The sequence below is a fragment of the Glycine soja genome, chromosome 15, assembly GCF_004193775.1.
Source record: "Glycine soja cultivar W05 chromosome 15, ASM419377v2, whole genome shotgun sequence".
Classification (NCBI taxonomy): Eukaryota; Viridiplantae; Streptophyta; class Magnoliopsida; order Fabales; family Fabaceae; genus Glycine; species Glycine soja.
In genome coordinates this window covers 20,850,265-20,870,377 of record NC_041016.1, presented here as the reverse complement: position 1 = coordinate 20,870,377, position 20,113 = coordinate 20,850,265, and the positions used below count along the sequence as shown (strand labels likewise).

The 20,113-nt window shown below is 33.6% G+C and overlaps 1 pseudogene; it reads right to left on the bottom strand.

Annotated features, from left to right (window-relative positions):
* Window positions 1-5,053: 5,053 nt before the first annotated feature.
* LOC114385937 lies at window positions 5,054-17,278 on the bottom strand (annotated as a pseudogene).
* Between the last annotated feature and the right edge of the window lie 2,835 nt (window positions 17,279-20,113).

Below are 20,113 nucleotides of genomic sequence, written 5' to 3'. Positions count from 1 at the left end.
AAAACTCCAATTTCGCTTCTTTTTGCTTCGAATCAAACTTGGACAAATCGATTCTGAAAATTCAACTTGCTGCGTTGGCCATTACAGTTTGCGAATGGGAGTAAGCAAGTGAAGGAAAGAGGAAGAGAGTTGAGAAGCAGTGACGACCACAGAGTCAAAGAAGACCTAATGTTGAAGATGAAGCGAAAGAGAAAGGGGCCACCGGAACAAGTGTTTGCGTGTGCGAGACAGAAAGAGAAAAGACATGAGCATGCTTAGGTAACTGAGCTGCGCTGGTGGCGGTCCGCTTCGGATGGCCTCGTCAGCAGGCGCCACATGGAGTGAGTCCCTGTCGGCGTCGCTGTAAATGCCATGGTGGCGGTCCCATGCTCAGCGTCTCCCCTATGCAACAAATCTAAACCCTAATTCTTCTATTCTCCATCGATGCGCACAATCCCTTTAGCAAATGAGTTAGGTAGTGCGGGGTAGGGTAGAGTGCAAGTGCAGGCTAGGGTAGTGCAGTTCAACGTCGGTGTGCACTAAACCTGTTGTTGTAATGCGCAAACGACATCGTTTTTAACAAAAACGTCCTTGACATAAATCTCCTATTTACTAAAATGCCACCGCTTCTAAAACAATGTCGTTTTTGAAAGCACCGTCCTTGAAGGCGTGTCCTAGAATAACATATTTGTAGTAGTGTTACTGTTTCTCATTTCACTAAGTTTATGCATGTATTAATTTTAAACAGTGCTGTAAGAAATAGTTTAGTTATCGAGTTGAGAATCTTTTTCAAATGCAGAGAACATGGTTATGTTGATGAAGCCGATTATTGTCTTTTGAAAGCAATAAAAGCAGATCCCAAAGATGTTACTTTTTGAGGTCATCTTGCAAGGCTTTTGATAGGTGTTAAGAAACTAAGCTGTTTTCGAGGGTGCCAGTGCCTCCAGAGAGAAAGGGAAAGAAGGTAAATTGCTAATTCTCACGATCAAGAGAATTATCTTGCATTAAGATCAAGGTAAATCTTGCTGCATCATTCCCCCACAATCAAGAGAATTGTCTTGTATTAAGATCACATGCCTCTTTTTTCTTAAACTTCCCTTCAACATAAGATTATCTTTTTAATGCGTAACTATTTATGCAAGTTTTCTTGAAGATCTGATAGCATTATATCTTACAAGAATTTATTTGATCGTGTCATAACATAAAGAAAGAAGAAAAAAAATTATACAAGTTAATGAATTAAACTATTTATGCGCTGTGTACGTACTCCTACATATTGTCTTTTTTTTATTTGGTTATTTTTTTTGTTTTCCTTTCTTTCTTCTTTTGACATTGCTTACTACCGCTGTAGGGATCTTCTTGGAAATATGTTCCATTCGTGATTATGTCATCAGAAAATGTACCTTCCAGAATCAGCATGTAAGATTTCCTTGCTTCATTGTGGAAATGAGTTCTCTTTAATTTCTTTTTAATTTTTGAGGATTATTTTTCTTTCATTTAGTTTAATTTCAAAAATTGAATCATTTTTTAATTAACGATAAATATTAATTTTGTTTTGTTAGTAGAGATGATGAACTTGAGAGAGTGATAATATTATCATATTGGCCAAGCAATAAATTTATTGTAAGATTAATTAACCACCGAACCAGGAACTGAACCTATGGAAATTACAAAAGGTGATTAGACATTACATTCAATTTAAGTGATTAATTAAGTGCGTGTATTTAGATATTAGTGACTATTTAAAACGAATAACTATATGGGAAAACCAAATAAATTCCCCCCAATAGTAGATTGTAAGTTTAATCAAATTTTTACGTCAAAATATATCAAAAGTAACTAAAAATTATTTTGATCCACATTTGAGTTATGTGAATATGAATTTAAAAGCATTAATTATAAAATTTTCACTAAAAAATAATCATCAATGAAATTGATGAATATATTAGACTGAATTTGTTTAAGCTAAAAAAACTTTAAAATAGTTATTTTTAAAAAATATTTTTTAATAAACAAATAAGATTTACTTTTTCAAAAAAGATAAAAAAAACTGATTATTTTAATTAAAAATAATTTAAATAAACACATCATAAAAATAAAAATCTACTTATTTTATTAAAAAACATTTGCATATTGTAACTGAAATACTTCATTTAATTACCAGGGCCTTCAATCACCAATTAATATTATCATATTGAAGTTCCTCCTGGAGAGCAGGGTTGGTTTTGTAAATTTTGTCCTTATTGGTCCTTATTTTTTATTTATGCTTTTAATTTATTCATGCTTTTAATCAAAAAAACGTTTTGGTCCCTATTTTATTTATTTAGTCATGCTTTTAATTTATTCACATATTTAAATATTTAAATAAAAACATTTAATTGGTGACTAATAACAGAATTACCCAAAAGTCTAACAAATAATCACATGAATTTTTTAAAACTGTATTTTTAATCTTTTATTAATTAGTTTGACATCATCAAATGATATGAACATGTGATATTAAATTTATCAATAGTTTATAAAAAATAATACATTAAATAATTTTTAAAAAAAGTTATAAAAGTTACCCAACAATTTTCTAAAAACAAAAAACTTCTTATGTAAAGGGAAGGAGGTGGTAAGTAAATCTTACTATTAGGCATTTTAACATTTGCTATATATATATATATATATATATATATATATATATATATATATATATATATAATTAATTTATTCTTTTCAGATGAGGCATAGTAGAAGCTGCTCTAATTACAAGAAAAAGATGTAGCCATTATTGGCTACTGGGTTTACTTGTACCTTTCTATAACTCGTCTTTCTGTTTTTTAGTCTCGAGTTTTAAGCTGAATATATTCTAGTTGTTTACTTGTACCTTTTTATATTATTTTTTTATCTCTGTCTGGAGGTGTAGTTAACTTACAGGTAATATATTTAATATCGTATAAAATTGTCCAATAAGTGAACTATACTTATGGATCTATGTTGTTCTTAGCTCAACTTCGAATAGTCAATTGGTTCAAGCTTGCAGTGAACTTTCTTGTTACGGGTTTTTTGGCATGGAAATATGGAAGACACTAGGACTCACAGGCAAGTGGGACAAAGTTTGTTTGTGCGAGTTGACAAGCTTCAGTTAGGTACTCTCCTTATTTCTTACTTTAATATGAAAATCCATCATTATTTTTTGGTAACAATAAATAGTCCATGATTGTTATTACTCGTTTGAGTTTCTAATTTCTTTTAATCAAAATTTTAAAAATCAAATAAATTATAGTATAATTAATTTTTTTTCTCTGTTGTTTGGATAGCATAATCAAACTATAATCACATTTTATTTTCTAATCAAATATAGATAAAAAAAATCAATCAAGATATTTTGGAAACTAAAATAAAATATTTTTAATTATGATATTTTAAAATTTTCAATTTTTATTTAATAACAAAAAAAGTTAGTAATATCCTCTCTCTAGTGTGATAGTAATTTCCTGTCTTATGTGTTCTTTGATATTAATTGTGATATAAAATATGATGTTTTGTGAATGCATGTTATAAAAAATTATGACAGAATTTTTGTATTATATAATTTATATTTTTTATTAGTTTTTTAATATTATTTTTATAGCTAAGTTTACTACTAAAGTTTCATAATTCACAAATTTCTCTAAACTTTCAAGTTAGATAATCTTGTATACTTGATTTGTTTGTCATTATTTCTTTTACTTATAATATTTGTGCATTTTGATTTTGCAGTTAAATATGCAAAACATCCGTATGGTTCTCTAGGCAAGAAGGGGATGGTAGCAGTTTTAACCGCTGCTATTTTCTTGTTTTTGTTGTTGGCGATCACTTTCGTGTATTGGTTTATTAAAGCAAGGAGACAATGTAAGTGGAATTATTTTTTTTATCAAACTTAGTGTTCTTAATTCTAATAACATTTTTTTTACGGTCTTAATTCTAATAACATGGTCAAATGTATTTGTTTCCTTGTTTGATGGTAGGAATAAGAAGGGATCGCAAGTATTCCATTTGTCTTACCTTCGACGACTCAACTGGTCTACAAGAATTTAACACTAAAAAAATTTAGAATTACCATTCTTTGAACTTAGCTCCATAGTTGCCGCAATAGACAATTTCTCTGATGCTAACAAGCTTGGCCAAGGAGTTTTTGGTTCTGTTTATAAGGTAGTCATTCTTCTTTAACAAGTCACAAATTCAACGACAATTTGCACTTGCATGTAACTTGCTCTTTATCAAAATATAATTCATTCTGTTATCTCGACTCTGAATTACCTTTTGTGCAGCCTTGCATAGGCAATTGCTACTGAAGCTGGTGCTAACTTCATCAACATTTCTATGTCAAGTATCACATCTAAGGTTAAATTTGTATCTCTCTAAGTGTATATTGATTTCACCTTTATTAGTTTATTGTGCATATCAACTCATTTTCTTGTCTCTTTTTGCTTCAGTGGTTTGGTGAGGGTGAAAAATATGTGAAAACTGATTTGGTGAGGGTGAGAAACTAAAATGGTTGTAAAAATAACTATCTTAGTTTCTAAGACATACTACAACAGTTCTTTTAGAATCGTCTTAGAATGTTGAACTTTCTAAGACGGTTATTGAACAACCATCTTAGAATTCGCTTGTTGACTACGCCATACTAAGACGGGTGGACTAAAAACCGTCTTAGTATATACTACTTTTTACAATGGTTATTCAATAACTATCTTAGAATGTAATAGATACTAAGACGGTATAGTATGTAAAATCGCCTTTGTATCTACTAGATTCTAAGACGGTTTGGTTATTCATGGTTATTGAATAACCGTCTTAGAAAACATTACTTTCTACGACAGTTCAAAAACCGTCGTTGTAAGTGTATTACCATATTATGATGCCAGATTTTAGGACGGTTCAAAATTGTCATGAAATGTCTTAAATAACCAACTTAAAAGATCGTTATTGTAGTAGTGAAAGTAATGCAATAAGAAGCAAGACTAAAATTGAAAGCACTTTTGTAATTAGAAGGGAAAATACTACTTAAAAGAGTTTTCGAAATATTTGACACACAATATTTTAATCAAACAGTCCCTTCAGCACAGCTAACAAAGACAACAAAACAACTCTAAAGCCATGGAAATAGAAACATGAAGCTTTTTGGGGCATTCCCCTATATGTTCTAGAATTCAGAAAGATGGATCCACAAAGCATTACACACTATATATTGCATACAACAAATATGCAATTTGATCCAACGTGTATACCATCTTGGATGGTAAAAGTAGGTACCTTCTGGAGGTTGGACAAGCTTCCGGTTATGAGGAGCGGCCATTTCCTTCTTCAACTATGTCAGTATGTCCTCCATGGTGTACTCTCTTTGCCAATTTGCAAGAAGACCAAATTTCTTTGGTTCAACCTATTTCATTCAAGTCTATAAATCTTGTCACACATATAATTAGTTATTAATCCAATAAAATAGACTGAATTTTCTCATAATCATAAACATGAGAAGTGTTGCAAGATGGAGCAGATTCAACCCGTGCTTTGAAATAAAGTAAGAAAGAAATATATTCCATTATTCCCTTCCCAAAAACCCAAATCAAACTTGACTAGATCTCTAATAACAGACATCTCGAATCATCACAATTGTAAAATTAAAATAGAAAACACTGAAATTATAAGACATAAGCATGATTATAACCCAAATGATTAACACAGACATGATTAAAATGGAAAACACTGAAATTATAACCCAAATCAAACTTGATTATATGTCCTAGCATGCACTTATCAAAAAATATTTATAAAACAAAAGCATGTGGAAAATTATAAATGATGCCTCTCCTGTTTCATGATTAACACAAGTCATGTTGATTCGTGAATGAAACCGAACACTAGGGGGCTTTTCTGGGTAGTCTTTATCACCAAACAGCTTCAGTTGATAAATTTTTCCTTCATGTATAGTCTGACAGAGAAAAGATAAATGAGAATAGCATAATTATAGGATTTGCAAACAAATTTTTTTAACTATAAAAAAAATGAAAGTAAGTACATTATTATATATATAAAAGATAACCTTATCCCAAACTTTAAAATTTAAGGATAAACAAATTTTCATACTGCAAAGGCATAGACTTCTTTACCATATAAATATGCTAAGTCAATCCAACAGTAACAGAAAATAGGAAGGCATGCATATTCCAAACTAAAGAAATCCAAAAAAAAAATCCTATTATTATCACAAAATAAACTTCAAAATAGCAATAACACTTTCCATTATAAGGTAGTGCTCCAAGCATCCAACCAATTCTTAAATTTGGACAAAAAATGGCCACTTAACTCATCACTGTTTAGATTTTTTTAATTTTTTATCAATTATATTTCCAATTTTGGGTAACTTTTCTTTATTTTTAAGCATTTATATGTTAGTACAAATTACTTATCTTTGGGATAGAAAATTCCAATTTAACATTTTTGGGGGCAGCCTCTTACATGCAACTGATAACTATCATTGGACACACATCGATAAGGGTGATTCTACAGAGTGAACAGAGAAATATTTACATTTTGGGGGCCAATAATGGTGCCAGTCCTAGAGCGCATGTAAATGTCATCACCATCATCCATTACATAGCTAATTGTGCCATCTCTAATTCCTTTTTCACCACGTTCAAGCTCCTCTAGCAATCTGAAGTTTCTAGGAACTGCATTTAAACATACAAATATTTAACAAAACACAAACATTTTTTATTTAAAAACATGTAACTAGCCATTGTGGGATCAATGCATGAAAAGAATATCAAACCATGCATATAACATTCTTGTCGAAACAACATGTAACATTGTTGCTAATTGGAACAAGTTCAGAATATAGAAATTAAAATTTGTCTACTTGTGTTCATTTGTACACACACACACACATATCATATAACTCAGCTATGCATAATATTTGAAGTTGTAGATTTTGTTAGAATCAGCCCGGTCCATGTCCAAAATATTAGGATGGGACTGGACCAGTTAAGCCCAGCCCACAAACACCTTACTTTCCACTCATATTCTTAGGTCCTCCTTGCCATTTTTATGCCTGCAATGCCTAAATTCTTCTAGTGCTACCTAAATAACTTTGCCATCTCTATCTATTTAAAGTCTAACCAAATAAGGACTTCAAGTAAGTTACAATATGTTGCGTGTTTTTTGAGTCAGCTTTGCATTATAAAGGTTCTCGACTATAGGTACCCCTTGGTACTTTATCTCCTACAATTGGCTAAAATAACTGGTCTTGTGCCATCATTTTTCTTTTTTGGTTGGGTTTCAAAAATAACATGAATTTTAAAATTGTTATCTTGAAATATAAAACAGATTTATTAATTCTTGAAATTATGTTGATGCCAATTACAATAAATAAATTTGTATTGCACTATGTTAGTGACCAACACAATATCTAGAAGCCCCATCCAATATAATACACTTCCAATCTCTTTTATGCCATAAAGAACCTCAACTTTCAGCTCTGATTTTGTCTCCTAGTTAAGATGCTCCTTAACGAGTCTCACGCAACCTGGGTAGCAATAATATAAGAACTAATTTCTCATATATGACCATGTGTGTATGTATTGTATTCCTTAGTAGAAAACTATTTGTAATGACCATGAAATATAACTGCCTTGATAAATGTCTAGTTTCTAGCAAAATGTTTCAGTGCTTTTGAGATTTTGACAAATGCATTATGCCTAAGGTCTCTCCTAGTTATATAAGAAACATAAGAAAAGGGTATAAGAAATGCCAATGACCTCAACTCCATGACAAAGAAATGCATCTAGTCATACTTTATTCAAAAGAAAGGACAAAGAAATAACGACTACTAATAATTAATATCTAAGAAACGATTTGGTCAAGCACTGTGTAATTGATGCGTAGTTACCAAGAATTTGGAATATTGTATGATGCATGCATGTCCAATATATGAAACACCAACATGATTTACATGATAAGACTCACTATTATTTGGAGAATGATTTTGCCTTTCATAATTTTTTATCCTTGAATAATTTTCTATGCATATGAATCGATATGAATAATTTTCCATCAAGATGTTGAAAGAATACATTTTAAGCATTCACATATAAGTAAAATGCAAAGTAAAGTTTATTCAAGTAAAAAGAAAATTGTCATCATGTACCTGTCACACCTCCATCGAAAGGAAGAAGCCCAATTGATTTTGGCAAAGAGTCTTGTAATCCTGTAATCATTGGTTCAAGCAAAGTAATCTAGCAATAGCACCTATTTACATAGTTAGTGAGCCACGTTCAAATTTTATAATATCAATGAATATAGACATATGAAAACTAGAAGCATCCAGTATGTATGTGTGCCAATCTATAAATAATGATCAGGTGCTTAATTTGGTTGAATTAAGGTACAAATTTTTGTGAATGCCATTGTGGAATCTATATATTTGCAAAATTACATGTAACATTTCATCATTCATTTCTCATATCCTTAGAACAATGAATACACCATGAAAATAAAAGTTTATAATTCGTATAAGTATCAATGTTAGCCTTCATGATCATTTTCTTAAACAATCTCTATTAGTTTGTTGCAGGATGTGGCATTGAAGATGATTAAAAACTTTTCATCAGCTATATTCCCTCTAATTTGCTTTAAAATGTAAACTTGAATAACTAATCAAAAGAAGGATTTGAGGTAGCCTAGCCACCAGTTATTCTCTCTTTATTTCTCAACTCAAGTATTGACCAAATCTACATGTTTATTTTGGATGAAAGTATATCTAGGTAAGGATAAATCCTCTAGTCCCCTACACACACTCTTATATCACTATCAGTTCAACACAAACTAGCCCTCAATTTTTCATTTTAATGGACCACCTTATCTATCAAGTGTCAATTTAATCAGTTCCCATATCCATCCTAAATGCAAAACTTTTAAAAAAAATCTAAACAAAAAAAACCAACATTAACAAGTTAAACCTAAAGAGTAGACATAGAGGTTTTGCCAAGAATGTCATATGGAACAAAAAAATGTTAAGTTGATATACAGGGTACTTGTTCCCACGGAACATCTCAACATGCAAATTCAACAAAATAGCCCATCTTGTGCTCCAAAAAATCTGCATATAAAATTAAAAAAAGATCAATCACCATCCATCTTTGGTTTGAATTTGTAGACCATATGACATGTTGATCTAAAAGAACAAGCCAAGTGTCTATAATCAATAAATAACTACAAAAGACTATGATAGTCAAAGGTACAAAATACAAACACCATCACAAATGACTGGAGTTCATGAAAGGATGAACAAAATGATTGCTAAAAGCCTAAAAAAGTCAGAAGCATGCTTTCTCAAGCAAAACTTCCCAAATTGTTTAGGTGTCCCAAAGTTAGATGATCCACAAGAAACCGGCAACCTTGGAGAAGGTATTTCTCATACGACTTTGTTAACTAACTAAGCTCTATAGCATAAAGAAATATATAAATAGGTGCTAAGTTAGAAAGAGTGTTGGCCTTTTTGGTCAGCTTTACTTCACTTGATAGGTGGTTTAAACACTTTGTATCATGAAAATCTTAAAAAGTTTTGTTAGAAGATAGATTAATTGAATATTAATTGGCAATAAAGTACAATTACTTAACATTGGTGAGTTAGAGACAATCTTTTTGCCAAAAGGTCATACCAGATTCAGTGGCCTAACACCTTCCTATTTCTTAAGAAAAGAAGTTTACATACATAGAAAACAAAATAGATGTTTCTACAATGGAAAAACATGCTTATGAGCAGCAAAAAGACTGATGTCACTCACTGATTCTGAAGGATAGTCAATTGGTGTATAGCCAACCCGAAAATAAATGACTGAAATTGCTTGTCCATCCCTGTAAGTGCATACTGAAATTGTATATAGTGGAGACATGAATCCTACAGTACACTGGCTTTCCATACTGTATCAAGTTGTCTAGTTCCACTGATTTGAGTTTAATTTGTTTCTCTGCAAATTTACTTGTTGAACTTTGTTACCTACAGGTAGGATTTAATATGAAAAAGGTAACTAAAGGGAATGTAACAATAAAGTTATAGGACCTTCAAGGTTAATGAAGGTTTTGAAGTATGTGGGAGAGATACTATCATGTTGTTTCAGCAATTGTGCATGCCCTCTAAACACTTTGAAACACACATTCACCTTGACCACTCATTGAAATATTGTCTTTTCTTATCTAATGAAAAGTTTCATATGCCTTTCTCCCTGTAACATTAAAATTAGGATTTACTTGGTTAGTTTGAAACTTTATATTTATTTTTCCCACATTGAAAAATATGAATGATTGTTCCAACTTCTAAGGTTACATGAAAATGATGTTGCAATCTCACCTTGCAACTCTTTGACTAAGACATTTCAAAATTTCAATCAATGAATAATTAATTAATTTGCTCCAATGAATATCACAGTCGAATGAACCTTTTAGAGGTAAAAGCTTGTTACTAGAAAAGTACAGATATTGAAAATTTTCCATGTAATTAAATTGATTGATAAAAGCAATTACAGAATATTACCAACCATCAGCAGCAATAGGCCAATAAGAAGCTTTAGTTGGAGCATGTAATTGTTGAAGAATAACTGGATCAGCCTTCATAATAGAAATTGAAAAACCTAACAGCTAATGAAATAATGCGAATCAGAACTACATAATAATTCACAAAAGAAGTCATAAATGACCCTGTATAAACTCTATCAACAACCAATCCATGTTCTACCTGTAACTTTGGAACTATTTTTCCAGTTGTAATCATTAGTTCCATTGTATGAGTGCCACCTAACCTGCATATGAAAGAATGGTTGTATAGACAAAATTGTTTTGTACTACTGTATGGACAAAATATAAATTTGACATATCTAATTAAACTTAATAATTTTATGTCTATTGGATAAGAAAGAATGGTTGTATATTACATAAATTTTGCTCTATCAAAAGGTAGTATATGACATACCTTATTGTCTTTTTCTTAGACAACCTGTGAAAGGGACAACCATATATAGTGCGGCTAATGCTGACCTGCACAACAAAAACACTGATCCTATATGGGGACTAATACAAAACGCAACCCCAAAGTAGTGCACAATGAATAACGTAAAGAAGTCAAATTTAGAGAGATTTATATAATGATGCCGAATTAAAAGTCACGACCACATCATGAAACTTAAACAATGAAAATTTTATGTTACAAACAATAATGTTCCTATGTCATCTAAATTTCTATAATTTACATCCATCTTTCCAACTTGTAGAAAATAGGCTGCCCATTTCTTGCATAGTGTCGTCATGGTGTCACTGTCTAATGGTGTTCCATCAGAAAAGCACTACAAATTTGAAAAAATTATATAAGATTAGTACATGAAGCATTGAGGTACAATTTCATACTCCACAATATTCTCTCGTGGACACAACACAAGTTGCCAATGTGCACTGAAGTCAAAAAAATCAAATTGACCATCAAATAAATGCAAACACATTGATAACAACCACATCAATTGATTTATTGATTCAAGTAAGGTCCTAAGTAGATTTCTTGATGTGATTTCTTGACCCACGTTTCTATGTACTGTTCACATTCTTGACGCATGTCCTTTGCGCAACGTATAGATTGGGGCTCAAGGAAACCATAAACTGGAGCAAAACCTATGCTTGTACTCCAATCATTTATAAATCTTTTTTAAAGATAGTAAACTATATTGCTAGCCAAATATAGAGTGGACAATTAATTATGACTTACATTACGATATATAATTTACTTACATAATCCACAACTATAGTATAGATATGTTTAAACATTTGTCACCTAAAATGATTTCAGTTACATCTGCATGTGTGATGAAAAAGCCATTTGTGGAATTAGGTATCCCAAATTTTGCCCCGTCCCATGACAACTCCATTGGCTTTTGGTAAATGACATACAACTTATTAACCAACTCTCCCAAGGGATCATCTGTGGCAATAACATTGGCCCTGTCAGTCTGTTCAACAGACTTCGGTGGAGGCTTATCGGATACCAACACCACCTATCATAATACCAATTAGTCTACATGTAATTATGCATGACAAAAAATACAAGGGATTCATAGGGAAAAAGGAACCTCATCAGTTACTTTTCTAACAAGATGTCTGGGTCATGCGATGAATGTGCCAACGGCCTAGTTCAGATATCGAACCTCTATTGTAGGAAAAGGGACCTCAGCGTTAAGGTGGTAATATGTGACAACATTCACCCTAACAACATCATCTGCATAATGAACATTGTGAATGGTGGATAAATTGTCATACAATTTTTCCAAGGCCACCAGCAAGGTACTTTCATCTTCAACCACGAACAACCTCATTAGATCCACATCAACATTAGAAGGCTCTTTAGGTAATCCTTGTGCCTCAGGTGCAGCGCAGCTACCCTTTATGCTCACACGCGCAACTAAAGGTTGCATTTCTGGTGCCTCAATGGGGGCTAACTGATGTGATGCAATATGACATAACTCTATTTTAAGTGCTTGTTTTAACTCTTACTTCATTATCTCCAAATTGTGACTGTGTTGTTCTTCAACTGCCTTCCTCCAAGCCTCTTGCTGCTACTTGTGTTCTTCTTCCACCTCCTTTCTTATCTCATCTTTAATTCCACCGATGATTTAAGCCAACTGTTGTTGGCTGATTGATGGTGAGGACGTGCTAGAAGCACGTGATGCTTGGCCAAAGTATTGGCTTATTGTGACACCTGTCCCTACGACATGAACACGTCCTGGATGCTCAGGTCGGCCTATGGCCGTGTTCAGTATGTCCTGACGCCCATGTGGAACAAAGCTTCCCTGCGTAGCCTGTTCCTCTAATGAATCCTGCATGCAGATATATTTGTTCAATTTCAATAAAATAAAGTTGAGTGTTAGCTAACGATTATTTGACAATCACTATAAGCTAAGAAGAGATGAACTCACAATTTTGTCTGCAATTTGTTGTGCCGCTTCAGAGGTCATTTGGCCATAACGCTTTGTGCGGGTCATCTTCCACTTCAGGTGTCTTGACACTAGGGATGGAGGGCCGAGGTTGAGTGTTGGGATTTCAGTAAACTCATATTGCTGATCTTGACGCTTCCTCTTCTCATCCATAAGTTTCTTGTCAAGAAGTTCATAACCCCCACGAGACAGTACGTGGGGGCAGTCATTGAATTTCTGAATTTCCTGCGCCTTCTTCCCTATACCCTTAAAAACACAAGCTTGTAGTAGTCATATATATATATATATATATATATATATATATATATATATATATATATATATATATATATATATATATATTAAAAAACAACATATACAATTTTGAATCCATTATTGAATATAAGGCAACTACCACAAACCTGCCAACTAGGGGTTTGACGGTTTTTGCAAATTCGACCCGTGTTGTTGGATCAAGACCATACTTCACCGTAGGATCAGATATTTTTCTGACCTTCATTGTCAGCATAGACAAATTTAGAAGTCAATGACGACTTAAATTGCCTCTATCTAACTGCGACTGTTGACATCACCTTCTTTTTTGCATCCTCACGTTCAGGGATGTCAAATTTGCACTGCACAACAAAAGGTGTTATGTAACAGTAAGTAAATGATTCTTTTAAAACTAACTTAAAAACAAAATCATAAGCATGCGTGTATTTATAACCATTCACCAAAATATCTTCCCATATTAGGTTTTTTAGATCATCTGGGACAACATTCCAATTCGCGTGGACAATAGGAATTTTGTCCCTTGTGACAACCCCTAGATAACTGTGAAATTTCTCTTTATGAGGCCCTGAGCCTCTACCTGTAGCAGGATTCACGTTCACAACTGGTCGTGGGTGATCTAAGCTTCTAGTAGTCAGGCTTCTGAGCCGGGTGGATTGTCTAGTCCTTTTTGAAGTAACCTCTACAGGGTTTTCTGAATGTGGTGGGGACGTTGAGGGTGCTGTCATCACCCTACGGAAAATAACAAAATTGAGTTACGAAAAATTCAGTTATGTAATAGGGTGCATGAAGTTGAAAAAATAACTTAGAAATTTATGCATGACAAATAAAACATAGTTACGTAATACGTATATGGTTGTGCTTACACAGTTACGTAGGAATGTTCTCCCATAAACCCTTGTCATGATCAGTACGATTTGCATATACATCGTCCTCTTGTTGTTCATCAGTAATTGAAGGCATGTCTTTGGAGAAAGGCAGCATGTCAGGTGCATCAAGTGTTGAACCATCAATATGGTGACTTGTAGAAATTGTTCTCCCTTGCAAAACCACTGCCCATCTAGAGTCGCAGGGATCTTCTACATAAAACACTTGTCGAGCTTGTTCTGCCATTATGAATGGGTCATCCTTGTAACCTACCTTTTTAAGGTTTACTAAAGTAAATCCCATTTTGTCTTGATGCACACCTGTATTTCCATTGATCCACTTGCATTTGAAGAGAGGTACTCTAAATTCACCATAATCAAGTTCCCAAATGTCTTCAATGACTCCATAGTAAGGCATGCTTGCTTCAATGGGGTTATTGTTAGAAGCACTACAAAAGTGATGCGATTGACCATCCACATTGGCCCCGCTGTTCTGCACACTATTTTTATCATCCTTGGACTTCGTGTAGAAAGAATAATGATTGATATCATATCCCTTCCAAGTTGGAACATTAAAATTTGGACCGACAACTAGCAATCTTAACATCTTCGAAGCACTATGATCAACAAAGATTGTTTGTCTAAACCATTGTATGAAAGTTCTATTATGCTCTTGCAACAACCTCATCATGTTCATTTTTCGGTGAATACGACTAACATGTTGTTTGTGAGCATCTATGTAAGGGATGACCTCTGTTGTGTTGTGTAATACGTATAGATGAGCTTGAGATAGCTGTTGGCGATCCATGGTTACAACATTGAACCCTCGTGTGCCCTTACCTTCAACGGTGTTGTCATGACGACTTTCAGGAACGCCAACAGGTGTAGCGGCGTGTAAATATTCTGAACAAAACTCAATAATTTCCTCAGAAACGTATCTTTCAACAATGCTAGCCTCTGGGCGATATTGATTTTTTGTATATCCTTTCAAGGCCTTCATGTAATGTTCAACAGGATACATCCAGCGTAAAAACATAGGCCTACACAACTGAATCTCATGCACAAGATGAACAATTAAGTGAACCATGATGTCAAAAAATGATGGAGGAAAATAGATTTCTAATTCACACAAGATAATGGCTGCCTGATTCTCCAAATCATCCAATTGTTTTGGGTCAATCACCTTGCTACAGATAGCATTAAAGAAAAAATACAACCAGGTTATCGCAACCCTAACTTTCTCAGGAAATATACCACGAACAGCCACTGGCAACAATTGTTGCATTAACACATGACAATCATGAGATTTCAAGCCAACCAACTTCAAATCATTAACTGACACAAGCCTCTTGATATTGGAAGAGTATCCTTGTGGGACTTTTACATTTTTAAGACAACCACAAAAATGTTTTTTCACCTTAGTTGACATTGTGTAACATGCTAGGGGCAAATAAGTTCGGTGACCTTGTGCTTGCGGATGCAACTGCTGTCGTATACCCATGTCGACCAAATCCTGTCAACTTTGTAGACCATCCTTTGTCTTGCCTTTGATGTTAAGAAGGGTGTCAGTTAAACTATTACAAACATTCTTCTCAACATGCATTACGTTGAGACAGTGTCAAACATGTAGCTTGGTCCAATAAGGAAGATCAAAGAACACTGACTTTTTCTTCCAAATGTTCTTTTCAGCATGATCCTTCGTTTGTGTCTTACCAAAAACAGTTACCATGTCTTTGACCCGATCATACACTTCATGGCCAGCTAACGGTTCCGGGCCACCTTCAGTCTCATGGGTTCCATTAAATGTTTTCTTCAATCGCCGATACGGGTGATAATGTTTCAAAAACCTGCGATGCCTTCTATATACTGTCTTCTTGTAATGTTTAAGCTGCATGAAACTCGTCTTTTTCTCACAAATTGGACATGCATGGTGTACTTTGACACTATAGCCGCTCAAATTCCCATAAGCTGAAAAGTCATTAATGGTGCAAAATATCATCTCACGCAACTTGAAGGTCTGTCCAACACTCGCATCAAACACATCAACCCCATCTGCCCACAACTTGCGCAAGTCTTCAATCAATGGAGTCAAATACACATCAATATCGTTCCCTAACTGTCTTGGACCCGCTTCATGCACAACCAAGGAGGAAGGTTGTAAATCATTAGCATAATAGGCCATGAACTGTGACTAGTGTTCAAGTTACCAAATGGATTCATGTCATCCGAAGCAAGAGCAAGTTGTAGGTTTCTTGGTTCCGCTCCAAATTCAGGATACAAGTGATCAATGGTCTTCCATTGTGGAGAATCAGCAGCATGTCGGAGTAACCCATCATTTATTCTGCCAAAAGCATGCCATTTAAGGTTTGACGATTCGTTTGCACTAGCAAACAATCGCTTAAACCTTGGTATAATGGGAAGGTACCAACAAACCTTTGCTGGACGATTGTTGTTTGTTCCTACTTCATAATTGTTTTCCCCGTCGTTCACCTTGTATCGTGATACCCCACATGTTGGGCAATTCCATATTTTCGCAAACTCATTTCTATATAGTATGCAATTATTACGACATGCATGAATTTTCTGGTACTCCATACCTACCGGACGTAATATCTTTTTTGCCTCGTAGTGACTTTTGGGTAATGTGTTTTTGTTAGGTAGCATATTCTTCAATAACACAAGCAACTCTATCAGACTTTTGTCACTCCACCTAAATCTGGCCTTCAAGTTCACCAAAGCTAGCACCGCAGATAACCGAGTATAGGTTGTGCACCCCAAATACAATGGGAGCTTTGAATCTGTTTGTAATTCTTCACAATAGGGTGCATGAGCATGCAAAAAACCCTCTTGCTGAAGATTGCGTATCATGTCTTCCATTCGATCTTCGGTTTGGACATGTTGTGATTCAATGTCAGCAGTTGTTGACATGTTTGGCAATTCACTGTGCCATATCCAATTTGTATAACTCCGAATGAAGTCGTCACAAATAAGATGTGATCTAATGTCATCTAATGACTGATGCCTTCCATTGACACAGTTAACACATGGATAAAAATATTTTCCACCAGACACTGGTGCATGTTGTTGTGCAAACAACAAGAAATCTTCAACCCCTTTTTCATACTCATCATTGATGCGTGGTGCTTGAATCCAACTTCGATTCATGTTTTCTATTGTATCAGAGGGTCTATTTTTATGTCGTATGCATGATATTCTAACTTTTTTCTTATGAAGGTAAGGTCCTATCCCATTCAGGAACAATCTTTTTTGCTTCATTCATATGTACAAGTTAAGCATGTTATGCAAAATTTGACAAAATTTCAGCAGCATTTCACATTGGTCTCCAAGTACACAAAATGAAAGCGGTCAAATAAATTGACCACAATCAAGTATGCACCCGAAGAACAAAGCAATATGCAATAAACTGAAATTTTATCAAATTTAACACAACATACTTAACCTATAAGTATGAATGAAGTAAAAAAGGACAGTTCCCAAACTGTCCAAACGGACAATTCAAGATTCTATACCACAACTAATCCAAACTATCCGTATTAATCATGGTATGGAATCTCAAACAGGAAACTAGGGTTCACTAAAAATGCACATATTTTAAATGGACAATAATAGTAATATATGAACAGCAAAGTAACAATCCAAATATATGAAGGATTAAGTTACATACCAAGATAGAAAAAATTAATGATAGAGATGACTGCGGTAATGGCAGCTAAAATCAGATGGAGGTAATTATCTTTGTTCAACGAACAAATTAAATTGTCAAAAGTATCTTCAATCTTTACCTATACAAACATGAGCAGGGGCTGAAAATATCAATAAAATTGCAGGCAGAGGCAGCAAAAGTGTAGAAGCAAACTTCATTGCTTCATGATGATGAATCAAGATTGATTCAAGGTGTTTTGATGATAACAAAGATGATGACAAAAAGCCCAAGAGAATGATTTCAAGATTGAGTCAATAACAATTCAAGAATCAAGAGAAAGTTTCATCAAGAATATTCAAGATTCAAGATTCAAGAATAATCAAGATCAAGATTCAAGACTTAAAGATTCAAGAATCAAGAGAAGACTCAATCAAGATAAGTATTACAAAGTTTTTCAAAACATTGAGTAGCACAAGAAGTTTTTTTACAAAATCATTACCAAAGAGTTTTACTCTCTGGTAATCGATTACCAGATTGTACTAATCGATTTCCAGTGTTTTAAAATGTTAAGATTTTCAAAATTCAAAATGAAGAGTCACATCTGTTGATGTGTAATCGATTACACCTTTATGGTAATCGATTACCAGTGACTATTTTCGAAAAATTCATTTCCAAAAGTCACATTTCTTCAAGTGACTTGTTTCTGAAGATTCTTTCAAAAGTCATAACTTTTTAAGTGATTAGTTTTAAAGGAATTGCCAAGAGTTACAAGTTTTGACTTGAGTCATCAAGAAACTATAAATATGTGACCTTGGCATGAAACATTTAATTCATCTCCATCATCTCTTTCAATCATTCTATCTTTCAATCTATCTTTCAACATCTTCTTTCATTTCTTTCAGAACTTTCTGATTTCATCTTCTCTTCATCTTTCTAAAAGTTTTTGTTCAAAAACTTGTGCTATTCATCTTTTTCATTCTCTTATCCCTTTTCCAAAAAGAATTTACCAAGGACTAACCGCCTGAATTCTTTTTGTGTCTCTCTTCTCCCTTTTCCAAAAGAACAAATGACTAACCGCCTGAATTCTTTTGTGTCTCCCTTCTCCCTTGTCAAAGAATTCAAAATGACACAGTCTGATAATTCTTTTGATTCTTCCCTTTCCCATAAACAAAAGATTTCAAAGGACTAACCGCCTGAGAACTTTATCTTAACACATTGGAGGGTACATCCTTTGTGGTACAAGTAGAGGGTACATCTACTTGGGTTGTTGACTGAGAACAAGAGAGGGTACACCTCTTGTGGATCAGTTCTAGTGTAGGGTACATCCACTAGGTTGTTCAAAGAGAACAAGGGAGGGTACATCCCTTGTGGATCTTTGCATGTAAAAGGATTTTTACAAGGTTGAAAAGAAATCTCAAAGACCGCAAGTCGCTTGGGGACTGGATGTAGGCACGGGTTGTTGCCGAACCAGTATAAAACTCTTGTGTGTTTGTCTTCTTCTTCCCTACTCTTTTAATTTCCGTTGTGCACTTTAATTTCTACTTTTACTTTTGGTTAAGTTTCTTTTCTATTCTTTATTTTCTTAACAACATAGTAAAAGCCTAAGAAGAGTAATTTTTTAATTAGTAAAGGTTTAGGAATAGTTAATTCAATCCCCCTTCTTAATTATTCTGAGGCCACTTGATCCAACAAAAAACATTTCACTGCTGTGAAGCACATCAAATATATGGTACATAAATGTGACAACATTTATATCTTTATCTTCATCTGTGTGAGAAAAATTGCTAACAATTTTTATTTTAAAAGAAACTATCTCCAGTAGCTCAAGATCCTAGATCTGCCATTGGATACAAGCAGAAGGTAAAATTAAAGACAAAGGTACCTTAAATCCTATTTGTCCTATTTTTATACCATGATGAACTCAAGACAAGTAACCATTATAATCAACTCAAAACAGTGAAGCACACAACTAAAAGTGAACCAAAATCTTTAATATTATGGGTTCAATATTGTTGGCAAAAGGACTAATCAAAGTTATGGGATTTAGCTCAAAATGTATGCTAATAATGTCACCTTCTCATTATTTTTATTCCATGTATGTTAATTTTTTTTTCTTGTACTGCTTTTTTTTTTATTTTTGATAAATAATTTATATCCCAATTGGGAGTGTTACCATATCAAATTGTTTTTTGTAACATTTACTTTCTTCCACACCATGTACTTACATAAAGTAACTGAAAGACATTATTCAACTTGGACTACTGCATTTAGTAGTCTTTGGAGTAATATTTGAATTACTATATGAGATGCAAAAGAAGGTGGAAGAAAAATTTAAT